The sequence below is a fragment of the Lottia gigantea genome (genome assembly GCF_000327385.1).
Source record: "Lottia gigantea unplaced genomic scaffold LOTGIsca_17, whole genome shotgun sequence".
NCBI lineage: Eukaryota > Metazoa > Mollusca > Gastropoda > Lottiidae > Lottia > Lottia gigantea.
The window spans coordinates 856,494-877,449 of record NW_008708133.1 but is presented as its reverse complement, the minus strand read 5'-3'; positions in this window follow the sequence as shown (position 1 = coordinate 877,449).

The following is a 20,956-nucleotide window of genomic DNA, read 5'->3' as shown; positions in this document are numbered from 1 at the left end:
CAATTTGATATGTTAAAGTTATGATTTGAGTTCATGTCAACCAACACTAACATTAGTATTTAAGTGCCTGAAAATGGAAAGTATTGAATCAAATACTTGAAACAATGACAAATATTTCCAAAACATTTACTCGTCGGACTAAACAATCAAGCCATGGAAACGTTGATAGTAATTAAAGACAGAATACAATAAGCACATAGAAATAATCTTCAGTATTCAGAAAACAAAAAGTAATATAAAAAAAATCAAATTCAAATTAATAACATTTTCACAAAAACAACACACAATTCTTACCCTATGAAAACTCATTGTTTAATGATAAAAATGAAATATTGAATAAGAAGATATAAAAAGATATCCCAGATCAGGTGAAGAAAGTTTTACCCCAGTAAACTATTATTAATAACAAGGACAAGAGATTCAACCCAGATGTCAACATTATGCTTTCAGCGACATTTAACATTTTATACCATGAAATTCAATCTCATTCAAAATCTATTATTAGTTCATCTTGTACATGAAGGAATATCAACATTGATTTTGTATTATCACTGCTTCAGTCTGGAAGAAAGATGTTCAAAATAAAAACAAAAGACTTAGACCTGGCAATCCAAAAAGACAGATTCTAGTGAAAAGTTCATATTCTGAAGAGTTAAAAGTAACTTAAGCAAATGTCAATAAAACAACATGTCAATGAAAATGTTATATAACTGGTGAAACGGTTCCAATGCTTTTTCACAAGTACATGTATATGCAATGGTAAGATACTGAAAATATACTTGACAACACAGAGCCATTTTCAATATCCTTCATCACAATACATTGAATTCCCAGTCAATTTATTCCAGAGTTTATCTGCTATCTACTGAATACACGAATTTTACATTCCCCAGTAATGTCTACATCATATCAGACAAATAATAATACACATTATCATTCAATAATGATTATAAATATATGAGTTAAAACTACTGTCATCTGTTGAAATAACTGTGTTATATTGACTTCAATTCAACTCTACCTAGATTGTAGTCTGAAACATCTGCCTCTACTTCAGCCGCTGATGGATATTTTGATAGTTGTCGGTCGGAGTCAGAAAAAATATGCCCTGTTTAATGGGGATTTACCATACCTCTGAAGATGCATTTTTAAATTTCAATTTAATTATTTTTTGATTTTAAATTATCTTTATGATGACTGTAGTTAAGTGTTGGGCATAATCGTTTTGTGACTCTTTGAACTTTTGTCTGCGCACTCAGTTTTAGATCAGTTTCATTAAAAAATAACTTTGATGGAACCAGAGACATGACATAAATGGTGTGAGGGGAAAATGATGGTATGAATGAACTAAAAATATTCATCTTTCCAAATATATCTTGGTTTTGTAGATCCGAGGTGACCAAATAGGTTTTAAAACCCTGCCTCTGTGGAAAGTCCTCATTTAACATGGCTTATTTTTTATTCTCTAGACCAGCAGACATCTGTTCAAATAGCTATGAAATGGTGGATTAGAGACAGATGTTTCGGTCTACCTGACTGTAATGAGTACTGTGCTGTATTCAATGGTATTTGAGGTAAATAAAGGATGCAGTAACAATAGAATATTTAAAGATTGGAATGAAGGCATACATCTCAACATTCCATTCTATAAAAACTCTATTTCACTTGTTTTATTAGTACGTAACAACCAAAGATTCTCATCGCTTTTGTTTTGGTTCTAGCTTTGTTAAAGGATGTGCTCTGAAAGAGACTAGTGCCTTTAAAGTATGAAAGTTCAACTTCAATACAGAAGGCTTATCTACCAGTTGTATTTGAACATTGAAAACTTGTGGTCAACCAGAAAGGCTATGCTCCAAGCAACCAATTTATTGGCAATATTTACTTTAATCTCTTAACCCTTTAGAATCTGTATAATGTACTAATTTTGAACAAAATTAACATAATTGTACCTCTACTTCATTCACAAATATTATTTCCATGTATTTTGGCTTATACAAAATAGCCCACAATTAAATACTGTGATAGTGCCACAGACAGTTCAATATGTAGAATTTAACACAAAGACTATAGTAGTAGATATCATAGTTATTATGTTATCAATTGTATGTCTAGTAGGTAGATTAGATATCATATCATAGTAACACTACATATTACTACTTAATACCTGTTACATATATATATCACATTCTTTCACCTAGTCATACTAATTAAAAACATAATTGGCACATTCCACTTATTGTTATAGACTCTGTTATGATTATCATAAGTAGAGCAAAGCTAGGTAAAACCTTAACATCAGGCTATACCCTTTGCAAAATATAATGTGCAAATGCCAAGTTCAAATTCAGCATTAGTAATATCTAATAGCACACATTGAAATAAACTTTTAGAATACAGGTTTTAAAGTAACAAGCTTAAAACTGAATACAGCCTGTTTTCTAGAAAGTAAAGACAAATCTGTTTGGTTAGAGTCTTGAAGAGTTTGAGCAATGTTTTGTCTTCTATATTAATAAGGACTTAAATTCTGACACTTATAGGTGGATATTTTTCCATTTAACATAAAACATTGAAATCAAAGAAAACCTAAAATATTGGAGAGATTCCAGGGTTTGAGGTCTTGCCAGTATCTGGCAAAAGTCAATACGGTTTTTATTAGGTGTCTGGATAATCATAACATTTACACAATGAGAAGAAGGTTATCTAAACATTGAATTGTCAGAATTTCTTTTATCAATTATAAAATATAGGCGAATCAAGAAAAATCATCTTCACCATCATTCTAGACAACTTGTGTCCATTCACAAGCAGATTTCTTTCAATTTGGGCATTAGAAAGAAAGCTGTCAAACTAATACATTTGCATATTTATGTTCATTGATTAAAGGGATGCGGCATGTTGGGGGGTATATCCCTTTATATATATATCAACAATACACATGTAAATAGTCTTCAGGAATACTAAAAAATACTTCAAACTAGGAATGTTAATCAATATTTCTATATATATATATATATATATATATATGTCTTTTCTATATATCACAAATGCGGTTCTGGAGACACATGGTCAAAAAAAAAAATGGCGCATCTGTCCCTTTAATCCATTAGTAATAATGAACAATTTACAAAGTTCCAAAAACATCTGTCAAGATCAACTTCAGGACGTCGTTTCACATTATGTTTTAGATATATATTTGAGCCTGTCACATGTCATTCAAAGTGGTCATCTACAGTGTAATCTATATATATTGATGGTGAATCTATAAATGATTGACTATAATACTCACCAAATGCATGTTCAATAATCGACTAGCTCTTCTTCTTAGAGTCATTATTTAATTATTAATGTTACCAGTCATAAATATAGCCACACATAGCATCACATCCAAAACAAAAGATTACAAAGAGGAACAGCACTGCAGGAAATACTTAAATACACTCATTGTCTTTGTTTTACCCTGATAATTCTAAATTATCCTCAATTATATGTCAATGTAAAAATTAAATACAACACTTAATTATTATCAAGGAAGTTCATATATAAACCCTCTTCATAAAATTAGTATACAGGATATATAGTTGATTTAAAATAAATGAACTTTAATATCCTTAATTAGGCAATGTGAACAATCCAAAACGGATAGATGATGAGTTCATCATGACATGTCATGTTTAAGAAATTCTTTGGAATTTCTGGATCCAAATCCAAGAAAGTCTGTGATGGTTATAGATATATCACCATTGGCATGACATCAAATATTTTTTATACAACAAATTTGCCACTAATCCTGAACATTCAAGATACAAGGGTATGTCATTCTTCTTGCACCCATATTATGTTAACATTCAAATGGCTCATGAAACAATGCCGAGTTGTCATCAAGACTCTGATTTGCATGACCACTGACTTTACAATGGCTGTTATACATTCAAATCCAGGACTGATTTATCAAGCGCCAATGTTATGAAAACAAAAAGATTAAGGATTCAGCATGTCTGATGGAAACCTGGTTGTACATCAATATATATCCCTTCTAGTCATTGACATCTAATTAAATCCATATAAGGCAGGTCTGTAGGATATAAATTAGGTCTGTTTTGATTCATTATCTGTCAGTTATAATCCAGTTTATTAGTATTAACAATACACACATTTTACTTTAGTCTTATTCCATACACAACTAATATCAAAAAAACTTTCTTTATGAATCTGGTCCTCATGTATACGTTTCTGAAAATTTCACAAGTTTTCTTATCCTGAATTGTTAGATGATGCTTTGTGATCTAGGTCATTGCTTACTGTTAAAATGCTCTTTTATATTACCAGTAGTAACTAAAACTCAGCCTAAAAACATTATCAAATTCTCATTTCAAAATATCAAACATATTGTTTGTATACTATTGTTACAATGGCCACCATCTTGATCAAATTATATCATCACTTCCCTGGAAGTTTCTTTCACTCCTTATATACTCAAATTTAGGTCTATTGTTTATACCTTGTATTTCCTTCCTGTACCTAATATTTAAATATCATTATATCAAAAACATACTTGGTAATATAAATATTTAAAATAACACTTAAAGATTTCTAAAACAAGGCTAAATATTTATATAATTGTATATATGATATATAATATAAATTCCATGTTATATGCATAATTACACCTGCATGAATATTGAAATGTCATTTTCCACATCTGTTCACATTGTCATGGTGTATATATTACTATAGATATCCATATATACAGCTACATCCACTATCATACACTTGTATCCATTTATTTATTTAAAGATACATAACTTGATATTTCAATTACATACACACAATTTAATATCCTTCCACATCAAGCACAAGACAGACTTAGTGTGATATATCAGATCCAATAAAAAAAAGGCATATCATATTGTCACCAAGGTAAATATGATATTGTAACAGGTGTTATATAAGTAATCTGTTTAGAGATAAACACTAACACAAGATATAGACTGGTAATTACAGTAATCATTACCCTATATAACATACTTCATTATCTAATATTACCTTTTCTTATATCATTATCATTGGATTCAACATTTATCATTATATAAATATATAAACTGTAAACAGACACTTTCAAATATTTTCTTCAATTATTCAAATAATTTTATGTGGCTATCCTATTTCACAATTTCAACATCCTCTAAATTATAACAAATCACAACATTTGGCTGGTCATCTGTGGCTTAAAAAAAGATTTGTGTCCACTTCAATTCTTTAAAATTGAAACTTGATTCGACCAACACTTCTGTTTGCATTGAATATCAACAATTGATGATCATTTCACTATTATGGCACAATGAATATGAAATCTGCAACTAAAACGAATCTCCTACAAGACCTAGATGTGTCTTTATTTTCCTAACCACAGACAGGTAAAAATGTCATCTATAAAAAGACCAGAATATAATATGTAGTTTGTTACATGTATTTAATATATACCTTGTACACAAGCTGTTACTTACATACTATAATATAATATCAACTAAGTTATAATTTTAAATTATTATATTATAATCTCTTGTCAAATATTGACAATTTGAATGATTAAGTCTAACTATTACATCAATTTCAAGCTCTTATGGCTCACCACTGACAATTATCAAGCTTAATTCCAGTTACATTCTCAAAATTGAAAAGAGTCTGAGAAATAACATCACACTTCAATACACACACGATAGACACATCAAGTTCTGTCCATGCTGTCATTTGTATTTCTAACTGGAGCACCAATTTTCAGGATTTATACAAAGATAGCACACACCACAAAAAATATATATCCTGGCCAATTTCCAAATAAAAGATGAAGGTCAAACTATTACTGGCACATAAGGCTGGATCAAAAACCACAAAGAATACCAAGTCACATGTTCAAATCATGACAAAACTGTAAGAAAGGTTTTGGTGTAAAAACATCACTGGTTTATAAGAAACAATAGATGTACATATTGTGTAATTAAAACTAGACTGGCATGTGATGGGTTGACAACGTAGAATGAAGGCTATTTATTTCATATGACAGTAAATAGGATAGGTAATAGGTAGAAAAACTTGATCTTTACTTATATTATAGCACACCTTAAATTTCTGCTTCAATAAAAAAAATTTTCTATATTATTTCCAGTATAATTATATTTCTAATATCATTCAGAACATCAGAGTATATCTTTAGTGTAGATTATATTAAAACAAGGTTATATTTCATGGTTATTCATCCTTAAATTTCATTCACCTTTTAGTGATAGTGTAAAATTTGAAGTATTAAGTGATATAAATTCAGATTACGTTCTTGCATTCTTAGTCATTGACTTGCCACATCTTTGTGAAAAAACAATTGTTTTGAGCCTCACTTTTTCCACCACGTGTCCAACTCATCGAGACTCTACAGAACATATTCTGTACAGAAAAGACTCTGTGTCAGCAGCAGACTATAGTCAAAAGTAACTTGAAATGTATCTGAGACACAGAATCCTCATAGTTCTAATACTTGAATCTAAAAGATGTTGAATATCAACTAATTAACAGGTAATTAAAATGTAATTATAAGCTAATTAATTCAGATAATCTTACCTCATCACATCCATCTTTCAATATGATATAATAATATTTTAACACCATTTTCTACATCAAACGCGACATTATATTTGAAACTTTCATCACAAATTTTCAAATTAATATTACTTTCATCTTACATAGTTTCCTTTGAAATTGTGAGCCTTGCTTTAGATAAATTTAACAATGCTCAAAACTTAAAAGTGAAACTGTGTGAACAAAAAGTTGTGGTCCACTTCATTGTTGGCTCACTATGTTCAATAACCATTACATCAATTTTGATACATGAGACTATAAAACAAGTGAAGAAAAGTGACCTCGAAGTTGTCAATATTCATGAACTATCAATCATGTATGACTGATTAGTGACAATAATAAACATACCTCTATCTATCTAGCTTAATATATAATATCAACTTTTAATTACATCAAATTAATTTGAACAATTCAGATTCTTTTTTTTATAGTTCAAACCCAATACTTCAAGGTGACAAAACAGATCATTTATTAAAACATGTCCAAAATAATTGAATGTTAGGATGGCCATGCATTATGTATACAGTGCATTACTTATAGGCTTACATGGGTGTACAGTCCGCAGACAGGCCCCCAAAACTGTGGTCTGCTGCTAATGCCACAAACAATACCATGGCATTGCAAGGCCAAAAATCGTGCAAATGTCAGCATGGCCATAGACCCAACAGTCATTATTTCTATCTGGACTTTTTAACCCTTTAATTATCAATTACTTATAAACATATAAAATATTAATATGAAGATAATTACCTTAGACAAGGACCATCTACGATTTTTCATTGTTACTCTACAAGTGAAGTAGTATTGAGAAGTGGAAGGAAGAGTAGGTAATAAAGTAAGTATATATGATTATAGGAACCACCTGTATATATAGGTAATACTGATAGGTAATGGTACATAGCAGACGTAAGTTTGTACTAGATTAACTGTCTTACTTCATTCTATCCCACTCGTACTCAAACTAACTCTACCTCTATTTTACTACATCTTTACCAAAAGTATCATATTTTTCTTATGAGCTTCAGCTGCTCTGGTACGTAAACTAGTGTTTTTTTACCCACCCTATTGAAATGGGGGAATTCCCACGAAAATATCTGATTTGTTACATCCCAGAAATTGTATATGTTGTCAACATGTGATTACTGTTATTGCTGAGATAGGCAGGATTGTTTCTTGAAGCTGCATACTTATTATTTTCTTCTGCAATTGCTCTAAATCAATTACGATGCAGAGTTGATTAATCTCCTACAAAACATTTTGGCTCTCATTGGGAAAGAGTTTAAATGATCTCAATACATATACCCATCCACTAAATAGTAGAAATTATTGGCAGGAGTGTATAGAATGTAGCTCTAGGGAGGTCATGGCAGAAAATAACACAATCATAACAAACATATATATTTCAATATCTACTAACTATTGTAGTGTTTTTATAATAATAAAAATGTGTAAGGGGAAACCGCTACACAAACATTTCAATACCATAAATCAGAACAAATATTTTAGCAGGCAAACCTTGTCAATTGTCTTCAAGCAGAACTCAAATATCCGAAGAATAAAAATATGTCCTAAATCGCAGGAAGCATGTACAAAATCAATGTTCAGTGTTCGCAATACCATAAATTGAACATCAATATTAACATCGCAAATTTTAAAAATAATTCTATCATCAATTTAATTTAAGAAATCAACTCAATAAACATTCTTTGAATTCTATTAAAATCCACCACACAATTGTTGTAGGTTGACAATTAAAACAAACACTTACCTTAGCAATATGCCTCATTGATAAGGCTATAGACATAGACATTCTGGCAATCTCAAGGCTTGAATCCAAGAAAATTACAAGAGAAATTTCATTGCTAATAGTAGAGTGATAGCAGGTGTTATAATGATCTGTTTTGAAATGATAGGTTTGATATGTTTATCAATAATAATATGAATTCTTACAGTATATCTGATAATTAAACAAGCAGTCATCAATCATACAGAAAGAATGTATTTGATATAATTATATATATATAGGTAAGTAATTCACTAATAACTCAATTTGTAGTTTTACCCTTTTTATATCATATCCTTTCTAAACACACTAAGATGTTGATATGAGGTAAACCAAGGATGTTTATAAGCTTGAAATTAGGATGTTTCACAAGAAACTGATTGAAAAGCTTATATGAAAAAATATTGTAGAATACTCGCAAATATGAAGTGAATTGGAAGCACATGCAAAATAATTTGTAGAATTATATACAAATTTTTCTCAAATATCTACTAGTACTATTTTAAAGTCTTTACCAACATATCACCTAAAGTGAGCTCATAAAACTAATAGTAATAATGTATTCAGCCAGAAACTGCTTCATACCAATGCACTTTTTTTCATAAGCCCTGGCTATAGTTAGGAATTACCTTCGGTGAGTAAAACTCTATTCAAAAGCAAAATATTTATGAAAATTTCTTACTTTCAAATCCTTTCCAAATTGATCATTTCATAACCATGACCTTTGAACTTTGAACAATTAGTGCTTCGACTACCTATGTATCGTAACCTATATTTCTGCATGGTTGACCATATAAATCTTGTTCTTTACAGTCAGTAATCAACCACAAGTTTTAAAAAATAACCAACTGTATAGTATAAGCTTAGCTGATCAAGTTCAAGTCTTATAAAATGAAAGATAGGCTTCATTAATATATTTCTGTTTATATTCGAAATACATTAGACATCAACACTCAGGCAACAAAAAATTATTCAGTATGCATGATAAAAATGATTTAACTGCTTTCTTTTCAGTTTGGTATGTTAAATATATACCTCCTGCAAATAAACTCAATTATATATTGTAATGACGATTTGGTTGAAATATTGACTGCCTCTGCCAAATTGTAAATTCTAGAATCAGAGTTCTCTCCCTTGAAGCAGAGATATGACTTGCAATATACATCTACAATACATGAGCCACTCTTAACTGAATATATTCTTTAAAATTTCTTGAAATAGAACTTTATATCTTTGCCTGAATAAGTAATATGTATCCAATTTAGTCATAATTTTGCTGCAGTTGGCAATTTTTCGAATATGTTTCAGTTCTTCAGACAAGTGCAGAAACCATGTGAAAGTGTCAAGGTCAGATAAAAAAAACTTTAGAGCCTTTTGGTGAAAACATCAAATTTTACACATTTTTATTTTCAAGCAAAACTGAATGCTGTTTCATGTTATATATATATATTGGTGTGAAATATTTTAATAATAATCTTGTTAATACCTTGTTAAGTAGTGATCAACCACATCATAGATTTACATCAAAAACACTCCTGATAATGTTCTGTAAATATCTTTTTAAAATCATGACTTCATTAACCTTTCTAGTATTACAGTGGGAATAAATCTTATACTTTTGATGTAAATGGTCATTCACCAGAGTGACTTCAATTTCAAATTTATCATATGAATAGTATTACAATTCTTGAATAAATTATTTCATCTATGAAAAATATTTATTGATACCAGTAGAGGTGTATCTTGAACCAGGTATTTTAATCTCAGTTGTTTTGATGTGTTGCTATTAGTAGTAGATTTTCTACATTTTATCAATAGTTCATCAATCTGACTAGAGTATGAGAAATGGTAAAGAGAGGTGGTAATGATTTTGATAATAAAGGTGATGATAGATAACTGTAGTAACAGGTGAATTGTAAACTATTCAGAGACATGCTATATATCGTTTGTATTAATGCCAATCTTTGTTTAATCCAAGAGTAAATCTGGCTATCTTAGCTTCCTATAGGTAATCATATCAAACACTCCAATCTACCAGCATTTATTTACATTTCACAGTTGTCTGGACAATACCATTGATTGACTGAACTCTCACATTTACCATATAATTAGAACATGCTGGAACATAAGTCAGGAATACTTTTCATTGACCTTTCAAGTCACTTTCACCATGCAGCATTGCACATGGACTACACAAAATTTATATAGATCTGTCAAACGGTCATTGAAGCACTAGGTATTAAAATGAGATTATAAAATATAAATTTGTACCTACCCCTTTCATTTCAAATAACTTCACCAGATTTTGAACAGAACGCCTAGATCCAGCACGGAACAGATTCACTAAACTTCTTTCACGTTTCCGAATATTAGCTACAAGAGTTTCGTCTCTTGAAACATTGGGCACTTCCATAGACTTTGATCTCCGAGCACGAAAACGGCTCCGTGAACGACATCTTGCTTCCCTAGAACTTTTCACTTCCGGATCTTCTCTGATGCTCACACGTTTCTTGCTTTTCATGGACATTTTGTCCCAATTTAACTTGTTGAACTGATATTACATGTTAAAGTTTTAGAAATATCACATTACTTCAATGATAAAGAGAAAGGAAATGTTATGAAATAACTCAACTGATATGATTGTCATATTATTATTACATTGTAACATAATTCGAAATTAAAACATCACTAGTGGTGGTTATAAATGTCACAAATAACACTGTTCATTTCAGTACTTTCATATAGTCACACTGTTAGTTTTGTTTAATGACATTCTTTCACATGATCATCATTATCAATAAAAATTACTGCACTGTCTGTTCCTGTCTATTATTGTTTAAAAGGTTTGTACATTGTTCACAGAAATAGTACTGCATTATATATTTTTCAACCAAATTTAGATTCAAAGACGCTGGAATTTCAAAAGATATTGATAGTTACAGAAGTAAAATCGCATTACAGTAAGAACAACCTCTTAATCTGATCATACACTCAATAACTATAATCTATAGGTCCAACAATTTATCTTGTTACAATACTGAACTTATCTAACTCTGAAATAGCACAACTACAATCAACAGAACATCTAAATGATTGATTTGTCAACTATAAACCAATTTTTCACTATCAAAAACTTGACAAAAGGCGATCAAAACATCATTCAAAAGGCTTGTGTACAATATCCATCAGTGATCTAAAAACTAGAACTGAACTTTGCCCTTTTTAATCCAAATTCACCAGTTACATGAACTAACAGATGTCACAATTTAGTAGTATCATTTTAAGCGTTTTATTACCACTGTAGAAGCCAATCATTTCCTCATAAACAATAATATATTGATTCTATTCTAAAACACAAAATATTATTTCAAGTATTCCATTCACCAAGTATTATCTGACATGGGAACGGGTAACAAAGCATTCTGCCTAATTTATTCAACAATTGATCCTTCATTTCAATTCTTCCTAATCTATCAACCAAACAATTAATCTTACCATAGCCAACATTATCAAATACCCAAACAGTGGAAAAACTTAACAGAATAAGATATCAAGTATATACCATGACCCCTTAATTCAAAATCCAATTATACAATGTACAAAAAAAAAAAAAATCCATTGATATATAGAATAACAGTTGAATTCAAGATTAATGATAGAAGTCTCACTCACCATGTAGGTTCAGTCAAGGTCATTAGTCAAATTAACTTTAGAACTCTCAAACTCATTAATATAATTAGCATTTAGACAGGACATGGATAGTTTTGCTTAAAGTGAGCGTGTCTAGAAAATCTTTAAATAGAATCAATGTTATAATTATAGAATTTCACATGGAGGATAACACATTTCAATTTTGTTCTCTGATTAAAAACTTACTAACAAACCAATTTCATTTTTCAATCCTTTCACATAACACACTGCTTGAAATATTGATGAGCAACTAAAATAACTTTTTAGCCTTCCAAAAAGCTCATTTGACATAATTCAAGTCTATAGTTTCACTATATCCATGTCTAAAATATTGCACATTGTAAATACAGAACACCACAAACCCTTTTCAATTCCCTATTTACAGGATGCAATATAAAAAAAGTCACTAAATATCTTTGCACTTTTCTAAAATATCTATTCTGATTCATGTATATTTCATGACCATCATGGAAAATAAAACATATAGATCTTAACACTACAGCACAACCAATAACTTAGTATGTACAAATCTGACAGACAAATACAAAAGATATAATATATACCTAGATATATTGTTTATAAAATGCACAATGATAGATTAATGACAAGTAACTGATAGGCTATTTAGATCAATAAAGATTAGAGAGCTGGAAGTCAAGACTGGTTGAACCTGTGATAAGGTTAACAGGTTATGCAAACTTGAACTTGTTGAGAAGCTATTCATATTGAACTGTCATAATTCAAACTGACACATCAAATACAAATCTTGTCTGATGTGCAGATTGAAAGATTAACAATCTGTACTATTTGTATCCAGACCATAAATAATTTCAAATAAATTACTTAAAATTATTTAAAATACAACACTTTCTACATTAATAATCACTTCAACATAAAATTATTGATTTGAAAGGACAGAACTATTCAAACTTTGATAACAATAGCACAAAAGTAAAATTCTGTAATTCTGGTGATTGGTAATTTTATATATATCCAGTAACCAAACCATTATGTCATTACCCATACCTTTTAAGGTAAGCAAATATTCCAACATTCACTTTGGATCCTGACTTTTCAGAAAAGCCTTTAAAGTTCAGTTCAAATAATTATTTGATCATTGACCTGTCACAACAGAATTTCTATATATCAATAATGTTCTAATCTTTGGCAATCATAGGTATATCAAACAATCTTAAATGTAAACAAATCTTAGTTGTCACATTAACAATTCAATTAACAAAACATCAACTCATTAATTTTTCACCCATTCCATTTAAACTAACAATTAATATTATCATGTTTTTATCGCTGTACATACTAATTGTACAAGAAATGTATCACACACATACTTGCTGTACTTTAAGGTACACTATTCTACTAAGAAACACTGTGATGTGCACCTGAAACCAGACTAAACAATAATTAACCACTACATGATTTCTAAATGTTATCCAAAAATTCCACAAATTGGCAAAGGTCTTGATAAAAGATGAACTTCCAATATATCCCATATGGTAGTGATAAATATGTTAGAAAATATGTTGCTTCCTTCTCACCAGACCTACCTGGACTATAATAAATACAAGTTTATTTATAAAAAACATACTTTGAACATTATCCATATAATCAGATGAGGTAGGTAATTACATACATCTTGCCTTTTTTATTCACAAAATCTCTTCTTTTTATTACAGAAATAAAAATGTTGGTATGTATAAGCTTATGTGATACAACCAATAAATACTAAACTTTATTTATTTTTCAAAATCTTGGACTATTGCTGTCAAATTGTATTTTTAAAAAATAAAAGTTTGAAACCTCCAACAATTATATACATTTTACTATTAAAACTTCAGAAAATCTTCAATTTTTTTAATTCCCTGACTTCTCAAAATATTCAAATTTGAAAATATCTTTTTTTCCATTATAAAGATTATTCTAACAAACCTTATATTTGAAAATCTTACCATGGGGCAAAATTCTTTTAGAAAAAACCTTATAAAGACACTTAAACACATACATCTATCACAATTCTTTAGCAGTGTTAACAATCCACAGCTAGATAAATAAATTACCTGTCAAATCTTTATACTATCAAAAAAACAAATCCTACATCACTAAAATAGCCAAGAACAAGACAAGGACATACAAAATACCATCAAAGGAATTCCTAAATAAATAATCAAACCAAGTTAGTAGATAATATCATCAAAAGATGCTAAAAATACTAAATATTACATTTATAATATCAAATATTTACAGTGTAAAAATGATATAAAGGTGATATATACCTATCTTATATTTTTACTTATCATTGGAAAGATACACGACTACCCACAGAGTTGGTACATTACAATATTCAAATTTCATAGCCTTTTTCTCTATTTTTAAAAATATATTCCCATGTAGTGACAAACTACTCACAATCTCTTAAATCAATAAGGAGAGAAATGACTTAGTTATCATGATTAAAATTTACAAGCACATTAAATGTATCTTAAAGTAATGTGAAATGATGGTCTTGAAAAATTAGCACCCCTGCTTGTGTTTTCAGTACAGTTACGCATTTATCAAAATGGGATACAAAACCCTTGTTTAGGATTTGAACTAAAATCATTTCCAGGTTCATCCACCAACCTGTTCCTGATGTCATTGAATCATTGATGTAAATGTGAATCTCTATTAAAATTTTTTTAGGTAAGCAGATGGAAACCAAAAGTTGGAAACTGACTGGAATTAAGAAGAAACAGAATATTTGATTTCCTATTTTTCAGATCTAGACTATTTTTGACATTTTCATCTTTAAACCATCTTTTAAAGTTGGCTACCATGACAATGACTTGACATTAACAGAATTCCATTTACCAAAATATTAAAAAGAAATGAAATTAGATAAAATAAATTTTGTGGGCAATCCAACTTGAAGCATACATACTGAGAATTACAATAGAAGAATAGTCCACAATAGACTACAATAGAAGTTTTATTATAATGTGATGAAATTATCTGATCTTGAGATTTGCAATCTACATATCTATTTTTCAATCTTCACAATATATAACCTTATACATTTTCCAATTCTGAACTATTTACCAATAATGTTAATAATCTAACCTGTCTGCAATTTAAGAAGAATTTAATTATTGTATTATAGTTTCATCCTCTATGTTTCAGAACTAATGTTGTCACTAACATGATAGACACTTCTTTCTGGTTGATTTAAGTTATACTTATTCAAACGAAAATAATTGGAATTTAAGAAATAAGAGTTTATCAAATGACACAAATTTTCTTATCATACAAGACATTTAAACTTCTTTACATCAAGTTGTCTATTTAGATTTTCATTTCTACAGAAACAAAACAAAAGAAAGAACATCAGACCAGATTCTAAAATTTCCACTGAAGAGCTACAGCTTCAGGAGAAATAGAAATCTTTCAATAAGCTTAGTACTGATAATATCAGCTATTTTCATTTGTAGACTTCTACTCCACTGTCTATTCCTGTGTATCTGAATTTTCAACATCTCATGCATCTGTGGACTTCATGAAATAAACTTTTCTTCTGCCAAATTCTGACCCTTCAATTTCTATGATTTAAATGCAGATGAAGTCCAGAAAATTTACACTCTTCATTACCCTTCAAGAAAAAAAGTGTTGTCAAGTCAAAGAGAATTTCCGGCATGTTAAAAATTAAACTAATATTCAACAGTCTATATTTATTATCATTATAAAACTCAATTCAGTAACTTCATTACCTACATGTTGCAAATTTACTGAAAGTAAACTACACAACATTATAATTCATTGTACACTGATATAATTTGACCAGGAAAGTGACATGATGGGATATACAGGAAAACTGATTTGACAAATCTGAAGGCCTACAATCAAATACACAATTTAAGATAAGTAACTGCAGCAAAATGTCCATTCCACATATATATTCAGACAATGTACAAAAACATACATTTATTATACAGGTACTAAGAAATTGGATTTGTCAAGAACGACAATCATATAGTAACTATCTTAGTTCATTCCAGACACCAACACTATAACCATGTTTACACTGAGAAATGTAAAATAAAGCTAGCTCTAAGCTAGCCAAGAGCCAGCTTTATTGCCGATCACGTTGCGTTTATACTGAGTTTAAATGATTTCCGAAAGATTTTAGCCTCGATCACAAAGTCGCACATTATTGACAACTCATGATGTACAAGACTACAGTTAAGACCACTAAGAAATGCAATAGACGGGAAAGACCAGTACCCCACCTATTGCCAAACGAGATAAAGCTGGCTTTTTGCGTTTCTGCTGAGTAAAGTGAAAGCTGGCTTTAGTTTTCTTTTGGCCTTCGATAAATTAAAAAAACGCAAAAAAAAGGTTTTCAGTTCCTGAACTGTAAGGATTCGAAAATTTGTCCAGTGGAAACACACGAAAGCTGGCTTAATGCTTGCTTAAAGCCGGCTTTATCCCTCAGTGGAAACACAATTCTAATACCGGTAACACAAGCTATCTTTCTTTATCTTTCAAAAAAAAACAAACACAAAGTATCCAGTGTATAACAATTAACATCAGTATTTTCAGGCTTAAGAAAATATTATACTATTCAGAAAAATAAACTGTTTGAAAATCTGCAATACCAACAAATTATGATTTTTCCAATATATAACACATTCAAACTTTCGAGCGTGTGAGCTCAAATAAAGGCACTCAATTAATATCTAAAATGCACAAAGATGTGAAATATCTTACACATGAGAGAATTCCAATATCCTGTATGAAAGTTAGAGTCTAGAAGTTAAGTACTGGCTAGTAATAGGTCTGGTCATTTACTGTACTAGTAATATATAGTCTATACTCACACTATACAAGACATAGCTTTCAATTGATTAACTTTTCTTTTCATCCAAATTAAACAGTTAAGACTTTTCACCCTAATCATTAATTTTACCTTAGGGAAAATGACCTAAATAATAATAGTTAATATTGCCAAATTGATTTTAAGCATTATTAATTCATGAGAGATATTTGTAAATATTGAGCATTTCATACTATGCAAACCTCTTATCCTGTTGAACAATTCATAAACTCATAATTTAACGAAAACTGTATTACAATCCTTCATACATCACTTATATTCACCTCATTGGTTGTTATAAGAAAAAATCACTGACAGGGTAAAATAACTAACATGGGTCACTACAATGTACTCTGTATAGACATAGAATATTTACATAGTAACTCCTCCTGAATCAGATGAAAATATTTACAACATGTGTGTTAAAATCTAGGCCACTGGACACTTTAATCCTCTTTCAGGGACACGGCCAGATTCTTGTATTAAGTTAAGAGGCCTTTGGTCACCTAGTATGATCAATAGCTATCCAATATATACTGCAAACAAATATATTATATTATACATTTATCTCCTTCACTCAATGTTTATAATTTGATTTTCTGTATTGAAAGAAAACTGTTCATTAAGCCATTTCTAGTTAAAGAAACCAATGGGAAGATGTTTTAACATATTAACTTATACATGGAATATAAAAATAAACCAAATAAAACTTAATTAGCAGAAACCACTATCTTTGAATTCAGCCACTAAAATCAGGCCGTACGTTTTTGAAATATATCATGAATGGACAAATTTTCATTCAGTCCAAGTGTGTACAAAAGTCTCTTATTAATTAGTGTATTCACTTTCAAAATAATAAAACTTCAGTTAATATCGTGTCTCCTTTTGTCCACAGAAACAACGAAGATAAAATAATATTTTTTTTTCATTAATGTCCATGGAGAGAGTATATATTTTTTTATATAACAGTATGATTCAAATTTAAAAATACGAAACAATCATTTCAAAATATGCATTGTGTCACATTAATATAGTAATAAATGGTAGTACTAACTAATTTTCTGTCATACAGGGACTTTAATTATATATCAGTAAATTTAAATAAGACCAAAGAAATGAAAAGGAATAGAATTTATGAATAAATTGACAAAAGAACCTAATCCTATTGTATTAAGGTTAGAAGCCACACCTACAGAATTCAATGAAAAAACTCAAATCTCACATATTAACTAAGGTACTACAGGAAATGTCAAAAGAGGTTGTATTCCGGTTGTACATATTTTAGAATATGTGAAATGTATCAAATTGAACAGGACGTAACCAATTAATATAATAGTCAATATATAGTCAAACAGATGATCAAATTCAGGGACAAAGATACTTGACAACTTACAAAAAATTATCTTTTTTAATACGATACCTTTACAATACACTGCTCTTGATTTTTCACTTTATTTCTGTCAAAAAAAACTAATTTACAACAGCTTGTCTGGTAAGAAAACATACACCCACAGCAGCAGTTACAAAATAGTTTGAGATTTCAGTAATGCTTTCTATTAATGTGCTATCACAGAAAGGGATGTCAAGTTGACAAACCATCTCAAGAGTGGCATAAGTTCTCGAAGTGTTTAGAAAACGCTTCTAATCATGTTCTTTCTCCATTCCATGATAACAGTTACAGGTCTCTATTAAAAACCAAAGATAGCTTGCCAGGCAAGGTAATATACGCCCACTGGCAGCTGTGATTTTGAACATAAATATTTAGCAGTACAGTAACAATTACCAGTATGAAATATTCAACCTTCAGTCATACACTTCTTTTGAACTGAATAAAATTGAGTATGAGTTATTGCCCTTGTTCTTGATAACAAGTTCAATCTTTAGCTCGTGAAAACTCTAGAAGACAAATATTCAATATTCAGCGCAATAAAACCAAATTTTGTCAAAATTCGGCAAGAATCATGCCTTCTAGAATTTTTATGAGCTACAAATTGAACGATTATTCAAGATCAAGGGCAATAACTCATACTAAATATTTTTTCGATATTTCTGATTTTCAATAGGCTTTATCCTTGGGTGTTAACAAACACTCAAGCGAAATTTCTTTAAAATTCGTCAAGAATTGTACATTCTGGAAAGTTTACAAGCTAAAAATTGCACGCGTTTTTAAGAATAAGGGCAATAACTCATACTCAATATTTTTAGATTCTTCTAATTTTCAATAGGGTTCATCCTTGGGTAATAACCAACAATCAAGCCACATTTCTATAAAATCCGTCAAGAATGGTCCCTTCTAGAGTGTTTATAAGCTAAAATTTGAACGCGTTTCAAGAACAAGGGCAATAACTCATACTAAATATTTTTCGATTTTTCTGATTTTCAATAGGGTTTATCCTTGGGTGATAACCAACACTCATGACAAGTTTCGTCAAAATCCGTCAAGAAATGTGCCTTCTATAGTGTTTACGAACTAAAAATTGAACACGTTTTCAAGAACAAGGGCAATAACTAATACTAAATATTTTTCAATTTGTCTGATTTTCGATAGGGTTTATCCTTGGAAGATTACCAACACTCATACAAAGTTTCTTCAAAATCCATCAAGAATTGTGCCTTCTAGAGTGCCTTCTAGAGTGTTTACGAGCTAAAATTGAACGTGTTTTCAAGAACAAGGGCAATAACTCATACTAAATATTTTTCAATTTTTCTGATTTTCGATAGGGTCTATCCTTGGGAGATTACGAACACTTATACCAAGTTTCATCAAAATCCGTCGTGAATTGCCCCTTCTAGAGTGTTTACGAGCGTTTCAAGAACAAGGGCAATAACTCATAGTAAATATTTTTCGATTCGTCTGATTTTCAATAGGGTTCATCCTTGGGTGATTACAAACAACCATACCAAGTTTCATCGAAATCAGTCAAGAATTGTGTCTTGTAGAGTGTTTACGAGCAATTGTAGACGGACGGACCGACGGAATGAGGTGACGGCAATATACGCCCCCCATTTCATGTGGGCGTATAAAAAGCAAATGTTGGTGTCAAGTTTTTGCCTTATTAATAGCAAAAACTTGTGGCAGTGCTTGGGCTAAATAAGCGAATGGAATTATCTTACTATCCACTGCAACATTCCATGGCAACTCAAAATAGCTGAATATAAAGATTTTGTGTGTCTTGTATCTAGGGTAGCTTTCACAAATTTGTTAGATTCTGAAAATAAATACTTATATCATAGGATCAGAATTCAGACGGAATTAAATCCTTCAAAATTTAGTTAGTAAAGTCAAGTTTTGTGGATATAAATTATTATTGTGAATGATCTTTAATAAATAATTAACAGTAAATGGGGAAAATAAATGAAAAGCAAACAAATATATAATTGCACATTATTTTACAATAATTTAACTATATGAGTAGACAGCTTGTATACCTACAGGCAATATAATATATATTCAACTTGTTTTAGCCTAGGTAACATATACACAATGACACAGACAAACATTCCATTTGTGGAGGAGGGGGAACTCAACTGGACATTTTTTATACCTAGAAATGCTTTGGAATACACACTAGAAATGGAGTAGAAATTTTCTGTGAATAATTTTTCCTTTATAAATTTTTCTTATTGTAATGATAAAGTTAACATTTTGTTTATTATTACAATAAAGTGACAAAGAGGATGTTTCCATATCGTAACTGAAATATTTATGTTTGGCCTCGAAATGGACACACAAATTTTGTAGTATCATAGTCCTATTGGTGCACAACAAAAGATAATGTATTTTTCCCCTGCCAAGATTTTCTGTGTTTTATCAAGGGATTATCACTCTTTTAAACATCTAAATATTTGTAATACAAGCTTTAAGAGATCATTCCATATATTTTCTCAGGTGCATGATATATCAAATCCTTAAATAGTAGGAATGACTTTTTTTACAGTTATAACTGTACCAGTTTCTTCAGGTATAATGATTTTGTTTAACAGTATAACTA